The sequence below is a fragment of the Pinus tabuliformis genome, chromosome 1_1 (genome assembly GCF_031772625.1).
Source record: "Pinus tabuliformis cultivar Carrire ecotype Pingquan chromosome 1_1, CPIR1, whole genome shotgun sequence".
In the NCBI taxonomy this organism is placed as follows: Eukaryota; Viridiplantae; Streptophyta; class Pinopsida; order Pinales; family Pinaceae; genus Pinus; species Pinus tabuliformis.
Genome location: NC_142297.1, coordinates 83727783 through 83746344, shown reverse-complemented (window position 1 = coordinate 83746344; position 18562 = coordinate 83727783). Strand labels below are relative to the sequence as shown.

General features: G+C 35.3%; 1 pseudogene; it reads right to left on the bottom strand.

The window, feature by feature from the left end:
- Nucleotides 1–3756: 3756 nt before the first annotated feature.
- Nucleotides 3757–4116, bottom strand: LOC149211725 (putative protein phosphatase 2C 25 pseudogene; annotated as a pseudogene).
- Between the last annotated feature and the right edge of the window lie 14446 nt (nucleotides 4117–18562).

The following is an 18562-nucleotide window of genomic DNA, read 5'->3' as shown; positions in this document are numbered from 1 at the left end:
CAATTCCATTATATACCATGTCTGTTGACGTAATTATTGATCGTGAATTTAGTACTTAATTTTGAGGAAGTTGTAGAAATTGTTTTTAATTCCACACAAAATTATTTTGCCATTGCCAATAGAGAAAACAAAATTTGGAGTAGTTTTATGTAACATATTTTTATGAGATTAATGGAGGTTATTAATACGGCTTAATATTAGGGTAGTTGTAGGTTAATGATGATCTCTCATGAAGTATGATAATGAAAAATTAGAAAAACAACAATATGTTAACTTGGAGGGATAATTACAGGTGCTCATCCAATGAATTTGAGAATTGGTAGCCACAATTGGAAAAATAAGAGAATCTAATAGGCATTGCAAACATTCTCATTTGGATGGGAACATATAAAAGAAGTGTCAGGAAACTCATTTGAAATTCAATCCAAAGTGGCTAAATTACAAGAGAAAGCAAGAGAAGCTACCAAGATAAAAGAAGAAGTGTAGAAATCAACTTTTATCTAGATGAAGCCATAGTTTTCACCACATTGTAGTAGCCAAAAGAGAGTGGAGATAACCATGAAATATTCTCAATCAAAGTTTAACTAAAGGATCAAAAGGTTTTATCAGTTTGAAAATGGTTCTTAATGTAATTTGATTTTTGAAACATTAGTTGATGAGATTAGATCAGAAACTTATGATTTGATGCACCTAATCTTACTAGCATGGTTGTAACAAAAATCTTTTATCAGAATCACTTAGAGATATAAAATAAAATTTTACGCTAATGCTAACTATTTTGATGAATTATATTGTGCAATACCATTTTTAGACACTTATAAAGTGATATTTGGTGGCCCATACACCTATGCAGTAGGAATGCTACTTTCTATAGCAAGGAAAAATTGTCACATTATGAAGGAAGGTAACATAGTATCTTTTATGAAATTAAATATTAGACTTTTGTATCGTATTCTAGGCAACTATTTTGGTTTGAAAAATCACACACATTGAAAAACATACCATTTACTATTAGAATTGGGAAAATTTTGGTGAATATTGTCAATTTATTCATATCTTTGTAAAAAATAGGCAATTTTTTAACAAAATGGGTGATTGTTTTTAATAGCCAAAAGATAGCTAATTGGGAAAATTTCACACCCAAAAATTCCCTAGGTAACACATATACTTATTCAAATCAAATAAATGAAGAGATAGAATAAATGCTATAATAGAAAAATAGTAGTAGACAATAAAACAACAAACTATCTTCTTCATAATGGAATGATGGACATGGAAAAGTAAATGGAGGTCATGTGTTTTGATCTTATTAATGATATACTTTTTGAAAACCAAAAGCCTCCTGATGGGAATGTGCAATCTAAAATGGATCGAAAATAGATAGTAATTGATCATGACTTAGATTAAGAAAAATAATTAGCAAAAGAAGAGGCCACAAAAGTTGTTGTTGTGGAAGTTAGTGAAAATTTAGCGAAAGTTGTTGTTATGAAATATCTTGAATATTCTATGGAAGAAGAGTTAGTGAAATGACTATAGAGGAAGGGGCTACAAAATACTAGTTTAAATATGCAAATGTGAATGAAGTAGGAGGTTGCAATTATTGGTGTGATGGGCACACCTTGAATTAGTTATCTAACCATTTTCCACAAGGACTTTTGACATGCCAATGGATTTCTAGCTATCCCAATAGATCTCAATGTTATCCTCTTTGTAGAAAACTAGAATGGCTTGCCCAACAAGATGAATAAGAGATTGGTTTTAATCTTGTAAGCAAATTTTTAAAATCCAAGAGAGAGCCAAAATACCAAAACCTCCATAAATTGTTGATTAATAAATACTAATTATTACCATACCAAATTTGTTTCCTGAGATTGGGTTTTTAGGGTGACTCACCATGTATTGTGATTATATTAAGGTGTATGGTTTTAGTTCAATGTGTTTAATAATTTCTTTTGGGTTTCATGAGCTAAAATCATGCTATTGCATTGTTTCGATTTTGGTAGCATTTAGGTAAATGGTTCTTGTATTTATTATATCATTGTTCACTCCCGTTTCATCTTCCTATGTAGTGAGACAATTCTATATACATACATAGGCACCAAATATATTTTTATATTCACAATAACTCTTACTTAAAAAATAGACAACAAAACAATTTCGTATATAGTCATATTGTGATTCATTTCTATAATGGTTGGAAGCATTCTCAAGTGATTACTATTAATTTGAGACATTGAGTCACTTATCTACTAACAATGATATTTTTTATTAATTTGTTATTATTGTGATATGACCAACAATATAAGTGAAATGTATTGGCAATGTTGTAGTAAAGTGTTTTTCTCCCTCCGTTAAAGTTAGGTTGCATGATGGAATATTTCTTTGTTTTAAGTGAGTTAGGGTTCATGACAGAATATTTCATCGTTTGAAGTATATATTTTAGTTTTATAGTATGGTATTTAATTTCTAATAGAGATAGAAATCATAGTGGTTGTATCATATGATAAATCGAAGGATTTGAAACAATGTGTTAATACTTGTGATTTAATGTAGTGAAATATATTTCATTATAACAATCATTGCAAAAGACAAAGTAACATTATTCCTACGTAAAATATCCTTATTGATAAATTGTTTGCATTCTAAGACTCACAATGGTTGTAGCAGATGATAAATCAAGGGGTTTGAAACAATGTCTTAATACTTGTGATTTAATGTAGTGAAATATATTACATTGTAACAATAATTGCAAAAAACTAACATTATCCCAAATAAAAATCCATATTGATAATTTTTTTGATTATGGACCATATTCACTGAAACTAATTCTAAAGTGTAATCTTCTTTCTACCTAGTTCACTAATTTGTTTCAATCCACATTAAAAATTAATATTAGTGATATATGACAACTCCAAATCCCATCATACTCACTAAAACTTATTCCATTCACTAACTCTTCTGCCTTCAACAACAATTGCTTTTGAAGTAGTTTCAAAGTAAAATTGAAACTACATTGACTAGACCTACCCTATAACAAGATATAATTATTACTGCCACCAATATTTTTTATATGATGTTAGATGTATATGTCAAATGCAGTAGCAAATTCTTATGAACTTGCCTTAAGAAACTTAAACATGATGGTGAAAAATGAAAAGGGATTGGACCCCGTATTCTGAGGGACTTTCCAAAAATGGATGTGGTTGTATCCCATCCTTCCCACTACTTATTTAGCAAATCTATAGGGTGTGGTCGTTTTAATGTCTGCAACACCCATGTTGGGCCAGATGGGTGTAACTAGTCTACTCTTTTGATGGTATCCCTCCGCTCGGCTCACCTCACTTTCTAAATCTCTTTCATGCAAAAATGTGGCAGTTGTACTATCATTACGCTCATATCATCTTGATATTTTCTGGTTACTGCTACTTCTACAAGCTTTTTGCAAGCAGCCATAGGACCTCCTGCTAATGGTAAAAAAGTAGGTTGCTTCTCGACGTAGAAAGACCTGGCAATATCCACTACTTCCTGATTACTTACTTTATTCCAGATCCCATTTGATTCCAAAATTAAAAACTCACAATCAGATGTAATTTTAATCTTTCTTGTCTCTGGTTCAGCGGTTATCCATTCTTTCAAGTGTGAATCCCCTATTGCCCTAGATACAAACAGAGATCACTGAACTCGCCAAACTCCATGGCTGAGCTCCACAATTCCACCCAAATTTTCTATCCATTGTCGCTCGTCCTCCCTTCTAACTCAATGATCACATGTAAGGGCTTCAGCGACGCCCTCTCTGCTCATAACGGCTCGACAATCCCCAGCATTGGAAACCACTAAGCTACCACCTTTAATCAGAGCGGTCACACAAGCAGTACCACTGCCAAACTCCTTCTTCAAAAACTCAGCATCTGTTGTTAAGTATCTAGCTCTAAAGGCCTGCTCAAGAAAGTCCTCGGATTCATCTTCCATGCTGAGCATAGCGTCCACAATATTCTGCCCAATATTTTCAGCCGTGAAAGCTGCAGCTTTTTGACCACCATGACCATAGAACACACCAAAAAAGGCCTGTTTGGAATCACCGAGAACATTGGCAATGGCTTTGTGGGTATCCTCCATGAATTCTCGCCGATCTTTTTTGTGCGAAACTACATAATGAGTACCCTCCTCATTCACCTCCTTTGGCTACTCCACTTCCGGGCACGGTACGTTTAGGCCCGATAGTTGCAGTGGAATATCCAGCCTCTGCGGTCGTTTCCTTTTGAGAGGAGGAAAAGGGAACTTGCGAACATTCGAAACGTTATCCTCCGGGACAATGACACGAGAAGGGAAAGGCCTCTCGGTCGGGTTCTCCCCACTCTCGATCCACAGCATATTTTCATCTTTGATGGTTAAAACAGGCCTCAGCGAAGACCACACAAAATTTGCGTGGACGCTGCTGCTCCTCGGCGTCTAGAAACCATGATTCCTGGGGGAAGCTGCCCATATCTCAATACCAGAATTGTGTATAAACGGGGACCTGCAGGGGCTGAAGACCGAGGGAGAATTCACTGCTACAATGCAAGCCATGTTAACAATCTGTGGATCCGTTGGCGATGATGGTGAACTTTGTTGATACCTTCGGAAACCTTTGTACTCACAGGACCTCTACAACGGTGATAAATAAATGAACTTTTCTCTCGTTTCAATTCAGTTGAATATCTCTCTCCAAACCTATTAAACATAGAATATTCTGGGATTCTTATAGCGTTCAATCGTTTCATATGAGACGAGAGTTTGGGAAAAGTCCAGTTTTTGTTGAAATATTAATAATTCCAACTGCGGCATTTATTGCAGCGCAGTTTTGCAAAACCACCAGTCCATTCCCTGCACCGCCTTTTTCCAAAAGTTGTTTTTCCCTGGGAGGCTTCGATCACACCAACCCGCTGACGCGTGTCCACAATACGGTTTTAAAACCAATCATTCCCCAGAAGGTAAAGGTCGGTAAGAAGAGGCCTTCCGATATTGACCATGATCGTCTGATGTTTTGAGGGCAGATCAACGGTTGACATACAACAACAGTCCTGCAGCATTAATTTCTTAACGTGAAGTTTTTGATTTTGACCGCCAGGCTTAACAGTAAAATAATTAATGAATTTACTCCGGTCAGTAAAGGTTGGTAAAACTTTAATTTTATTATTTGTTTAATTCATGGGAAGTATGGGCATAGGTAAACGTATATGTAATGTTTTAATTTTATTACTTTTTTATTGTCTACGGGAGTATGGTTCAAAGTAGTATGTAATGTTTTTTTTGGTTCATTGTATTGGTAATGAAAACACACAACAGTGTGAATATAGAGGAACAGGGCAGCGTGGGAAATTGTTTTTGTTGAAGTTATGTAAGGAAACAGAGCAGCGCCTGTATGTAATTTTTTTTGAGAATATGAAATTGCCATACGCAGCAGCGGAGAGGTAATTTTTTTTGTTGTTTCTCGTTGAGAGAAAATGAGAAGGAATTTGTAGCAGAACGTGAATGTAATATTTTGTTGAAAGGGAAATGTAAAACGCAACAGCGTAAATGCAAGTTAAAAAAATTTACACATAGCAGTGTAATTTTTTTTTGTAAGAGACAGAGTAATTTTGTTTCTGCTTCTGAAGCAGTGTTGGTAAAAATCCCTCTATTAAGAGGAAGACGTTTTTGTAACAATAGTTTCATTTTAATGAATACAAAGCTTTTGTGGGTGTGTGTAATACTCTGTTCTCAGAAAACAATTATAGCTTCCTTGTGTTAAGATCCTGTGCAAAACAGAGCATTTTCTCTGTTCAATGATTTTGTTTTGGAATTTGCCAGAAAATTCCCAACAATGGTATCAGAGCTTGTTCAGGCTCTTTGAAGGTGTCAAAGAAGTTGAAGGGAAGGATTTCTTGCTGCAGCAGCTTCTCCAGCAGAGTGAAGACTCAGTCAAGAAAGGATCCAAGTATCTCTCAAAGTTTTTTTGGTGTTGTTGTTGAAGAATCAGTGATTTTTAAATACACAGTCAAATATTTGAAGCATAGCTGAGAGTGTAAGGAATGGCTGGCTCCAGCACCAGCACTAGCATGGGTATTTTTAATACTCAGCTCCCATAGTTTAATGGGAAAAACTATGACTATTGGGCAATAACCATGAGAGCCCTGTTTGCCTCACAAGATTTATGGGAACTTGTTGAATATGGGTTTGAAGAACCAGGAGATGAAGATGAGTTTAATGGTTTAACTCAGGCAGAGAAAGATCTGTTGAAGAGAAATAGGAAGAAGGATTCAAAAGCCCTTGTATTTTTGTATCAAGCAGTGCATGAGAGTGTGTTTCCAAGGATAGTAGCAGCCAAGACATCCAAAGAAGCATGGAAAACTCTCAAGACAACCTATCAAGGCATGGAGAAAGTGAAGACAGCAAAACTACAGTTGCTGAGGAGAGATTTTGAGAATCTGTGCATGAAGGAGTCAGATAATATTGACTCATTCTTCACACATGTGATTGGTCTAGTCACACAGATAAGGAATCATGGAGAAGTTCTTGAAGAAAGGAGGATTGTGGAGAAACTATTGAGGATCCTACCCTCAAAGTTTGATGTGATTGTCACCACCATAGAAGAGACAAAGGATCTCTCAAACTTTTCAGTTGATGAACTTCATGCATCACTGATAACACATGAGCAGAGGTTGAGTAGAAATGAAAACTCATCTCTAGAGCAAGCCTTCAAGACCCAGATGTCCTTTGGAAGAGGAAGAGATCAAGGCAGAGAAAACAAGAGAGGAAGAGGAAGAAGCCAAAATAGAGGTGGAAGAAACAGTCCAGCAAATGCTCAAGGAAGAGGCAACAATTCAAATCAGAACCAAGGCCAAGGCAGCAGTCAACAAAGTGGACAACATCATGCTCAAACACAAAGGTATGAAAAATCCAATGTCCAATGTTATTACTGTAAAAAATATGGGCATTATGCCAATGAATGTAGGAAGAAGCAGCATGATATGAATAATAGATCTAGTGCAAATATCACTAGAGAAAATATCAGCCAAGATAATGTGCTTTTAGCTTGTAATATGGCTGAAACAAACAGTGAAGATATATGGTTTCTAGACTCCGGTTGCAGCAACTATATAACATGAAACATAGCCTTGTTTTCTAAATTAGATCAAAATGTGAAATCACAAGTCACACTTGGGACTGATAGTAAAATTTCTGTTATAGGAAAGGAGAAGTTAAAATATCTACAAAGAAAGGTGAAAAGAAAACCATAGCAGATGTTTATTATGTTCCTGGAATGAAGTGTAACCTCTTAAGTATTGGACAGCTTGTTCAAAAATGTTACAATTTTTTCTTTGAGAATGATGTATGCACCATCATGGATAGAGCACCCAACAAAAGATGTATTGCTAAAGTGAAGATGACAAGGAACAGGATGTCCCCTCTCAGAATAAGGGCAGATTTGAAAAATAAAGAAGTAATTGCAGCAGTGACACAATAGGCTTTCCAAAGCGTACCAAAAGATGAAAATTGGTTGTGGCACTTGATATTTGGACATCTCAACTTTGGAGGTCTTAACTTATTAAGTAGAAAAGGAATGGTAAGGGGATTACCATTGATAGAGAAACCGGACAGCCTTTGTGAAGGTTGTATCTTAGGGAAACAACACAGAGAAAGTTTTCCATCAGGAAAAGCATAAGGGCAAAAGCACCCTTAGAGATTGTCCACTCAGACTTATGTGGATCGATGCAAACTCCATCACTTGCAGGCAGCCAATATTTTCTAACATTCATTGATGATTTCACCAGAAAGGCTTGGGTTTATTTCCTGAAGAACAAAAGTGAAGTGTTTGAAAAATTTCGAAATTTCAAAGCACTTGTGGAAAACCAAAGCGGGCTGCATATAAAAGTTCTAAGAACTGATAGAGGAGGTGAGTATATCTCCAAGGAATTTCTACGTTTTTGTAGAGAAAATGGAATTCATAAGCAATTTACAGCTAGGTACACCCCGTAGCAAAATGGAGTTGCCGAGAGGAAGAACAGGACAATCATGGATATGGCGAGGAGCATGTTGAAGGCAAAGCATTTGCCAAATGATTATTGCGCTGAAGCTATACACTGTGCAGTATTTATTTTGAATAGATGCCCTACAAAAGCAGTCATGAATAGAGTGTCGGAAGAAGCATGGAGTGGGAGAAAGCAAGGAGTCACCCACATGAAAGTTTTTGGATGTGTGGCCTATGCACACATTCCAGATCAGCTAAGGAAGAAGTTGGACAGCAAAGGGGAGAAATGTATTTTCATTGGATACAGTGGGGAATCCAAAGCTTACAGGTTGTATATCCCATCTACCAAGAAGTTTTTTGTGAGCAGAGATGTTCAGTTCATTGAGGAGGAAGTTTGAGATGGAAGCATAGAGAAAACAGTGAATGTTAAAAACTGTTTGTCTCATGATGAAGATGATGAAGAGATGGCTGAAATACATCTCCAAATAACAACGCCAACACAAGGACAGCAAGAGACACCCTTGAGGAGAAATGAAAGTGCTTCTCCAAGCACGCCACAAGGAGGAAATTCAAGTGCTTCTTCAAGCACGCCACAAGGAGGAAATTCAAGTGCTTCTTCAAGCACTTGCACACCAAATGAAAGAGGTAAGAAGTTCAGAAAATTAAGTGACATTTATGATGAAGGTATGAACTCTTTATTTTCATTATATTGTCATGTTGATGACCCTATTCATTTCGAAGATGCAATTAAAGATAGGAAATGGATAGAAGCTATGGATGAGGAAATCAATGCCATAGAAAGAAACAAGACATGGGATTTAGTTGAACTACCAAAAGGAAAAGAAGTCATTGGAATTAAATGGGTCTACAAGACCAAGAGTAATGCTGAAGGCAAAATAGAAAGACACAAGGCAAGATTGGTTGTCAAGGGATACAAGCAGCAGTATGGGAGAGACTATGAGGAAACTTTCGCACCGGTTGCTAGAATGGAAACAGTGAGAGCAGTGTTGTCCATAGCAGCACAAAACAAATGGAAAGTTTACCAAATGGACGTGAAGTCAGCATTCTTAAATGGAGTGTTAATAGAAGAGGTTTACATTGAGCAACCTCTAGGATATGAAAAGAAAGGCCAAGAGCACAAAGTGTGTAGATTGAAGAAAGCTATTTATGGGCTGAAGCAAGCACCAAGAGCGTGGTACAGTAGGATAGATTCCTATCTACTGGAAAATGGATTTGAAAAGTGTGAGGGAGAACCCACCGTCTACATCAAAGAAAAGGATGGTAAATTACTAATTGTTGTGTTATATGTTGATGATGTAATTTTCACAGGTAATGATGACTACTTCATTGAAAATTTCAAAACAGTCATGAAATAAGAATTTGAAATGACTGATATGGGTTTGCTGAGATACTTCTTAGGAATAGAAGTAGATCAAAATGAAAATGGGATTTTTATCTCACAAGCGAAATATGTTAATGAAGTGTTGGCAAGATTTAACATGCAGGACAGCAAGGCGACAATTACTCTCACAGTGATGGGATTAAAACTCAGCAAAGATGACAGCAGCGAGGATTTTGATCCTAGTTTGTATAAGAGTATAGTTGGCAGCCTCATGTATTTAATTGCAACTAGGCCAGATATAATGTTTGCTGTTAGTTTAATTTCCAAATTCATGGAAAGGCCAAAGGAGGCACATTGGCAAGCAGCAAAAAGAATTCTGAGGTATGTTAAAGGTACTAAAAGGTTTGGCATTTTATATACTACTTCAGAATGTTCAGATTTAATTGGATACACTGATAGTGATTGGGCTGGAAGTGTAGATGATCGGAAAAGCACATCCGGTTATGTTTTTCACATGGGTTCAGGGGCTATTTCATGGGCTTCTAAAAAACAACCTATTGTAGCGTTGTCTACAGCAGAGGCTGAATATGTGCTGCTATTATGTGGCAGCTATAGCAGCAGCATGTCAAATAGTTTGGATGAGAAGGATGTTAAAAAGTTTAGGCTAAGAGCAGGTAAAAGGAACAGTGATTTTTTGTGACAATAGTTCAGCTATTGCATTATCAAAGAATTCTGTGTTTCACAAGAGAACGAAACACATTGACACAAAGTTTCACTATATCAGGGAATTGGTGAACAATGGAGAAATTGTTTTACAACATTGCAGGACTCAGGAACAGGTTGCGGACATTCTGACCAAGCCATTGGACTAGAAAAGTTTTGAATTTCTGAGGAAATGTCTGGGTATGACTGATAACCCAGCAGTTGAAATTAAAGGGGAGTGTTGAAATATTAATAATTTCAACTGCACCGCCTTTTGCCAAAAGTTGTTTTTCCCCGTGAGGCTTCGATCACACCGACCAGCTGACGCGTGTCCACAGTACGGTTTCAAAACCACTCATTCCCCAGAAGGTAAAGGTAGGTAAGAAGAGGCCTTCTAATATTGACCACAGCCGTCTGATTTTTTGAGGGCATATCAACGGTTGACGTACAGCAACAACATTAATTTCTTAACGTGAAGTTTTTGATTTTGACCGCCAGGCTTAACAGTAAAATAATTAATGAATTTACTCCAGTCAGTAAAAGTTGGTAAAACTTTAATTTTATTATTTGTTTAATTCACTAAAGTATGGGCATAGGTAAACGTATATGTAATGTTTTACTTTTATTACTTTTTTATTGTCTACGGGAGTATGGTTCAAAGTAGTAAGTAATGTTTTTTTTGGTTCATTGTATTGGCAATGAAAACACATATCAGTGTGAATATAGAGGAACAGGGCAGCGTGTGAAATTGTTTTTGTTGAAGTTATGTAAGGAAACAGAGCAGCGCTGTATGTACTTTTTTTTTGAGAATATGAAATTGCCATAGGCAGCAGCCGAGAGGTAATTTTTTTTGTTGTTGCTTGTTGAGAGAAAACGAGAAGGAAAGGAATTTGCAGCAGACCGTGAATGTAATATTTTGTTGAAAGGGAAATGTAAAACGCAGCAGCGTAAATGCAAGTGAAAAAAATTTACACATAGCAGTGTAAATTTTTTTTGTAAAAGACGGAGTAATTTTGTTTCTGCTTCTGAAGCAGTGTTGGTAAAAATCTAGAGAAGACGTTTTTGTAACAGCGGTTTCATTTTAATGAATACAAAGATTTTGTGGTTGTGTGTAATACTCTGTTCTCAGAAAACAATTATAACTTCCCTGTGTTAAGATCATGTGCAAAACAGAGCATTTTCTCTGTTCAGTGATTTTGTTTTCAAATTTGTCAGAAAATTCCCAACAGTTTTCTGCCCCATCAATACCTCTGGACGCCAATCCAGCATGTGCTCAGTCAATTATCCACTTAATATAAACGTCTATGCTCCGAAACACGCTGAAAGAGTCTATGTTCCTCCTCATTGAAAAATTCCATATCATTTATGCTGCCAGTTGTTTCCTTTTTTACCCACCTGACGATAATGGCAGCGACCTCCGCCGTCCATCCATGACATGACAAAGCAGACATGTTCCACTTGGCATATCGCTTCTCATCTTGGTCGTCGTTCATCACCTCATGTGCAAAAATAGATCCTTTCTGCATTCTGGAGTGCCTGGCGTCCAGAATTGTTACCGATACCAAAGTCAAGCGGGTGGGCCGTCGGGGATGGTGATGGATCCACCAGAGGTACGTCCACCAAGTCCAAGATAGTGACAATGTCAAAGTCTATAATATGACATCAATCAATGAACTTCCTAATTTACAGATGTTTTATTATATTATTATCGACGGTGAATTTACTGTCGGTAAGCCGCATTGGTTAGGAGAGTGTTTCCAGAATTTTCCGGAAGTTGCAGAAATCGTTTTTTCCAAAATGGTTTGCCTTTGCCATTGGAAACAGAGATGGAATTTTGACCGTATTTAACGGTTACAAATTTTCAATGGCCGTTTTTCTTGACGGGTTTGAAATAGTGAAAACTTATTTTTGATGGGTAATAGTGGTGCACATTCTTTGTAGTAATGACATGGCATGAAAGAGATGATATCCATTCATACATGGCATCCCCAACGCATCGATTGCATACGGTGTGGTCCCACCAAATATTGCAGGGAATCATCTTGGGAACTGCTACATCTTCTAATTCCCAATTTCTAAGCCTTCGCTACATGATAACACATTTGACATGTGACTTAATCGATTAAGGCTACGTGATAACACATTTGAGTGACCACCTTCCTGACAACCTCTCGATTAAGTCTAAAGTGTGTTTAAGTCTACGTGACCACCTTCATCTGCCACCTTCCTAACAATCTATCGATTAAGTCCAAGTGTGTGTAAGTCTACGTGATAACACACTTGAGGTACCTCCTTCGTCTTCCACTTTCCTAATAATTTTTTCATCATTAAAAAAAATTTGAAAGTGATTATGAATTTCAGAAACTTTTAAGCACCGTAAAATATCTCTAAATTCATATCACGATTTTGAAAATATATATTAATTAGTATTTTTATTTTCTTGACAATTAGACAAATATATGTTCAATATAATGATGCATTATAAACGTTTATTCTGTTATTCTCTTGAGTGATGGAGGATTAATGCGAAAAGAAATACAATATAATACAATATATAGAAATATGTGGTTGGTGGGTGGGTTGGTTGATTGGTTTAATTATTTGCATGTGCCTTGAATTTAATATGGAGATAAAATGTAATGGAAGATAAAAATGTTATCTATGGGAGATAAGAAATGTGATGGTTAACTATGTTTTTTGCATCTGCTTTGAATTTAATATGGAGATAAAAAGTAAAAAGATAAAAATGTTATTTATGGGAGATAAGAAATATGATGGTTAACTATTTATGATGTAAAAAAAAGTATATAAATGATGAATGAGTGAGTGGTAATCGATTAAAAATAATAGTAAGGTGATAGTTGTAACATATTGTTGTGCATATTAAATAATTCAATCAATTTGTTCTTAGTTATATCGCTGAAATAATAATAAAAGGAATTTGAATGTGGTTATGTATAATACTTAATTTTATTATACAAATAATTTATAATTTTTTTGTTATGAAAATTGTTGAGAATTTCTAGTTATCAATATTTACATTTTTACATTTACCTAATACAATATTGAAATCACCCCATAAATTATCAAATAACAAATAACACCATGTGAGTGAACCCATCAATTTTAAAAGAAAAAGTAATTATTAACATATATCAATCATATTTATTAATATAATCATACCGGTCTTAAATTTATCAATTCCTCTTACTTAAATTATTATTAGCTATAAGTATAAATTTATTTGTATTTTAAATTAATTAAATATTAATGATTAAAAGCTAATCATTCTTATAAAATTTTAAAAAAATTCACCAACCCATAAGAAAAAAAGTATATTAGCATTCATATATCAAAGCACTAAGCTTCAAACAAACTTGGAAAAAAAGTGCATTCTTCTTTTCATATTTACTTTTAAATGAAATCTCAAATATATTTTTTTTTTTTTACAAAATATATATTTTTATACAATTATATGTAGATAAAGGATTTGGATTTTGTGAACTCTAGGATGATATTAAAATGTAAAAGTGTATTTTAATTGTCTTATATTTTTTTTTTTTTTGAGTAAATTTTGTGGTTAATGGATTTATTGGATTGTAAATTTTAGTTATATATTCCACACAATTCAAGGGCCCAAAGGGTTTTTTAGGACATTCAATCCATTTATGACTTCAAAAATACAATATAAATAATACAAAATTATAATCTTGCCAAGAATTTTATTACCAAATTTTGACAAAAAGACCAAAATGTACAACAATTAAACCACACCAAATCTTAAGAGACAAAAGCATATATACCTACTTTCCAACTTAAAAATCACAAGTTGGGCTTAGGCACCATCTCCATAAAACCTATGAGAGGGTAATAAGATTAATGGCTCTCATGACACCTTCAACTCCTAATATACAAGCTAAGTAGGGGAATGCCCTCGAACAATGAAGGCCCAATCACTATAAAGAAAATACCAATTAATAGAAATTTTAACAAACACTCTTGTTCTTGTTCTCTTTTTAGTGGAGTTGAATAGAAAAAGAAAAAAAATTAGAAGAGTATTTTTTGAGCACATAAACCTTGAAAGTCTTGACAATTACATTTTCATAGCATCCCTCTCTCACTTGATAAATATACATCCTCCCATGTTCAATTTTTGTAAAATACATATATTGAAAAAGATGCAACATGGAAAGGAAAACATATAATTCTCCTAATGCTTGTTATTAAGTATACCACACATGTACATCATGTTACTAGCCATGTTAGTTTTAGGGTTAATATGAAACCTAAATTTTGTTAAAATGACAATTTTAAAAGAGGAGGCATTAATATGCACAATACCATGCACATTACATGAGGCTAACATTTAATAAAAAAATGTTAATGCACTAAATAAAGTAGCTACATTGATTCAAGTGATATAATGTGTAGTATAATAAGTTTTAAAAGGATTGTTTTGTAATGTGAACTAAACATGGTATTCATCTAGTGTGCTCTAAATAGGCCATTGCATCAAGGTCCGATTAAATTATTTTAATTAAAAAATTGCTTTTGAAGTGTACTAAACATAGCTATACATTGTTGCATAACACGAACATATGCAATAAGGCATATTAAGATATATTATAAAAGAAAACATGTTAACAGTGTGCCCCATACCTATCAATGTGCTAATGCATTGGAATATGAGCCACATTGGAGCAGGGTAAAAAAAAAACACCAACCAAAATTATTATTTCAATTTTCCTTTAGTACTTACACATGTTCAAGCCTCAATGCTCTCTGAGAATGTAATAATGAAGGAGGAAATCATAACATAATCCTATAACATGATGTTAATAGACCCACAATGGTCATTTATTATAAGTTTAGTTTTTTTAATTTTTAAAAGGTTCATGTATATCACATGATCCAAAGAAATGGTAAGGTATATAACATAAAATGTATACTTTATCTTTAGATCCAATAGTATATACTAGATTATGTAAACCATAACATAAACCATATTAATTAATCTACTTTTGAGTTTTTATTAATGACATTCAATAGCTTTGTTATGTTAGTCATCTTATATGTCCCATAAGATCTCTTTACTCATATCTCATATAGATAAATGTCATGGCATTTCAGGGTCAACAACATTTGATTTTAGGTTTCAAAATTTTATTGTGAGTGATTCATGCAATTTCAAACCATGTTTCAAGATTTAATAAGTCCTTTGTGTGTTATGTTCATTTTGTTTTCTCCTTATGATATATGTTGTCACTTTTAACGACACCTGCAGCACGAGTGCTTTAGGGGACACAGAAATATTCCTAGAGACAACCTTTGGGTTGATTGTAGACCAGTGACTAGGACATCTTAAATAGAGGAGTGCATGGAATATTATATGCGAGGGGGTTTCTGCAGAACTCCAATTGTCACAAGTTTTAAAAGGATAAAACGGGGCTTGGTTCAATTGACCTTCATGAAGGTATACTCAAGCCAACACAAGGATCCGAATGCTCAAGGGATAAACTTGGCCAACCTCAAAGAGAAATGTCTAGTTCTGGTGGCCGAAACACAACATGAAGCTTTATATTGAAGTTGTAGTAAAGTGAAGAGGAGGAAAGAAAGGAGGGGATTCGATGCATAAGGTTGTAACATAATCCTAAGAAAAAATGTCCCGACAAAGGTATGGAAGATTAAAGAGGTGGAATGGTAGAAACAGTCGGGTGGAAAAGAAGGTTTTAGGCCATATACTCATGGGTGCATCTGTATCCAAAAGCTGAAGCAAATATGTGCCTATTACAGGTACCTAAGTAAATATGTAACTAACAAAAGTACTATTGCTACTTGGTAATAGATATACAATCATGAACAAGGGAGAACTTGCAATGGAGCGCCAACTAAAGTTTTATTCATGATATATGATGGGTATCTTTATCGCCAAATAGCATGAGTAAATCTAGGCTCACACAGGTACTATAGGTTAAAAAATAACTGAAGTAAATTTGTCTTGTACACAGGGATTGTTCGCTTATTTAGTAGCCTAGATAAATCCACAAATCACAAGGAAACCAACAACTTCATTACACTATTTCATAGAAATAAAAACACTTATGAAATGAGATTACAGAGGGAAAACATACTGCACATTGATCTTCTTGGTATCACCAAATAGTTCCATTAATATTTAAAATGGGCCCAAATACTAGTCCATCGCATTCATCAGTATATTGCTCAAGTCCCTCATGAACAAGCAACTTAGGACCAAAAATGGAATCACAAAATTTGACCACTGCGGGTGCAGAATTCCTGAACCAAGATTAATTGTTTCTCCCCCTTATTTATACAAATAAGGGGGGATTTGAATCAATAATTACAAAATATCTCAACCAAGGGCCAGCTATCTACTAGACTAGCTGTCTCGACGTGCAAGGCCTGCTGCCCAAAATGATTACAATTGGATTTTATTTCATTCTTGGAAAAACAGAAATTACATAATAATGAAAAGAAAAAGAAAACGGAACATGATGGAGGAAATATCCCCCTATTGTTACTGTGAATGCCCTTGATCAGGCCACGTCTCTACTGCGATGTGTCCTTCTAGCTGCTTGGCCAATTTTTGTCACTTTCGTCGTCAACTGCTTGACTTCTCCCCTCTCTAGAGCTGATAGCGATCGACCATGGTTGCTTGTTGCAGAGTAGAGGCAGAGCTTGTCCTAGTAGTCCTTCATTGTGTATTTGAATGGAGCTCCATGTCGAGCCATTAAGTCTTCTTGAGCCCCCCCATAGTGATTTACTCATAGTAGACATGAAATTAATAATAGAGTTGGTGCAAGTTAATGATGGTCTCACGATATGTGGTAATATAAAATTAGAAAAATAACATGTTAATTTGGAAAGATAATTAGAGATGCTAATCTAATGAATTTGATATATATATATATATATATATATATATATATATTCAAATTCATTATGAATTGGCTTTTCAGGTATATGATTTTTATTTATAGGAATTATGTGAAATTTGAGTTTTCAAAACTAGTATATTATTTCAAGCAAAATACAATGCACATGTTTCCATTTCTATAGCGGCTGAGTATCTAAATGATGGAATCTTGTGGAGTTGTAGAAAACATATTATTCTTTTGCACAATTAAATTTGCACTCTTAATATAATATATTTCTAATTTAAAGAAGTCATTATATCTGTGAAATTATAAGGCCTTCTGTTGGTACAACTTAAAAAGGTGTTGCAATTATCAAACATTCCTTCCCTTTTTACATTATAGGTCTTAAAGTCTTCTAGTGCACCATATAATTTTTTTCCAAATAGTCAAGGCCCTTAGTTATGGGAGAGATACATGAGGGATGTATTTTAATATTTTTACCTATTAATTTAAAAAATAAATGAGGGATAGATAGATAGATAGTAAACTCTATATGGGTATATTTCAAAAATAGATGTTTGTATGTTTTTCCAGCCTAAACCACTAGATTCATGATCATGAACCCATATCTGAATTAAACAAGTTGTCATGCATGTAGGATTCCTAATCAGAAATATTTAAATTCCAAAAGATATGTGCATTAATAATGCATGTGTGTTCTTGGTGTCAACAATGTATGCACACTTCTAGCACTAGAAGCTTGCACACATTCATGTAGCTAGTGACTTTAATACATGGGAAATCGATGAGGTGGCTTTCGTAGGGTGGGGAGGGTGAGAGAGGGAGGGATAAAGGGGCGAAAGGAGAGAAAGAAGGAGAAATATAGAGAGAGAGTGGGGTGTGGGGAAGAATGAGTTAGTGGGAATTGGATGTGATGGGTTTATGGGGGTGGGGAGGGTGAGAAAGGGGGGGATAAAGGGGTCAAGGAGGGAGAGAAAGGGAGACGTGAAAAAGAATGAGTTGATGAGGGTGGAGAGTGTGTGAAAGTCAAAAGGTGAGAGAGATAAGGGTAGATGGTCAGGAAGGGAGTGGGATGAAGATATTTGTGGTTGACATGGGAAGGAAGAGAGAGCCAAATTTGGAGGGGGGTGTTGTGAATGTGTGTATGTGAGTGTGTGTGTGTGTGTGTGTGTGTGTGTGTGTGTGTGTGTGTGTGTGAGAGAGAGAGAGAGAGAGAGAGAGAGAGAGAGAGAGATTGTGTGAGTGAGTAAGGGGGGAGAGAGTGGAGAGGGAAGATAGAGGAAGGGTGGGAGATAGTGAAATGACATGAGGGAGAAGAGAATGAGAGAGAGGGAGAAATAGAGGAGGACAAATAAGAGAGAGAGAGAGAGAGAGAGAGAGAGAGAGAGAGAGAGAGACTGATGGAGGTTGTTGTGAAGAACACACTAAGTGAGGGGGGGAGGGATAGAGAAATAATGGAAGGGGGAGGGAGGAAGGAATGAGAAAAGAGTATGGATGGTGAGAGGAAGAGGAAGGAGAAGTGTGAGAGAGCGAGATAGATATGGAAAGAGAGAGAGAGTGAAGAGGGAGATAGAGAGAGAGAAGGACATAATGTGCACTTAAAAACAAATATGGGGGGGGGAGAGAGAG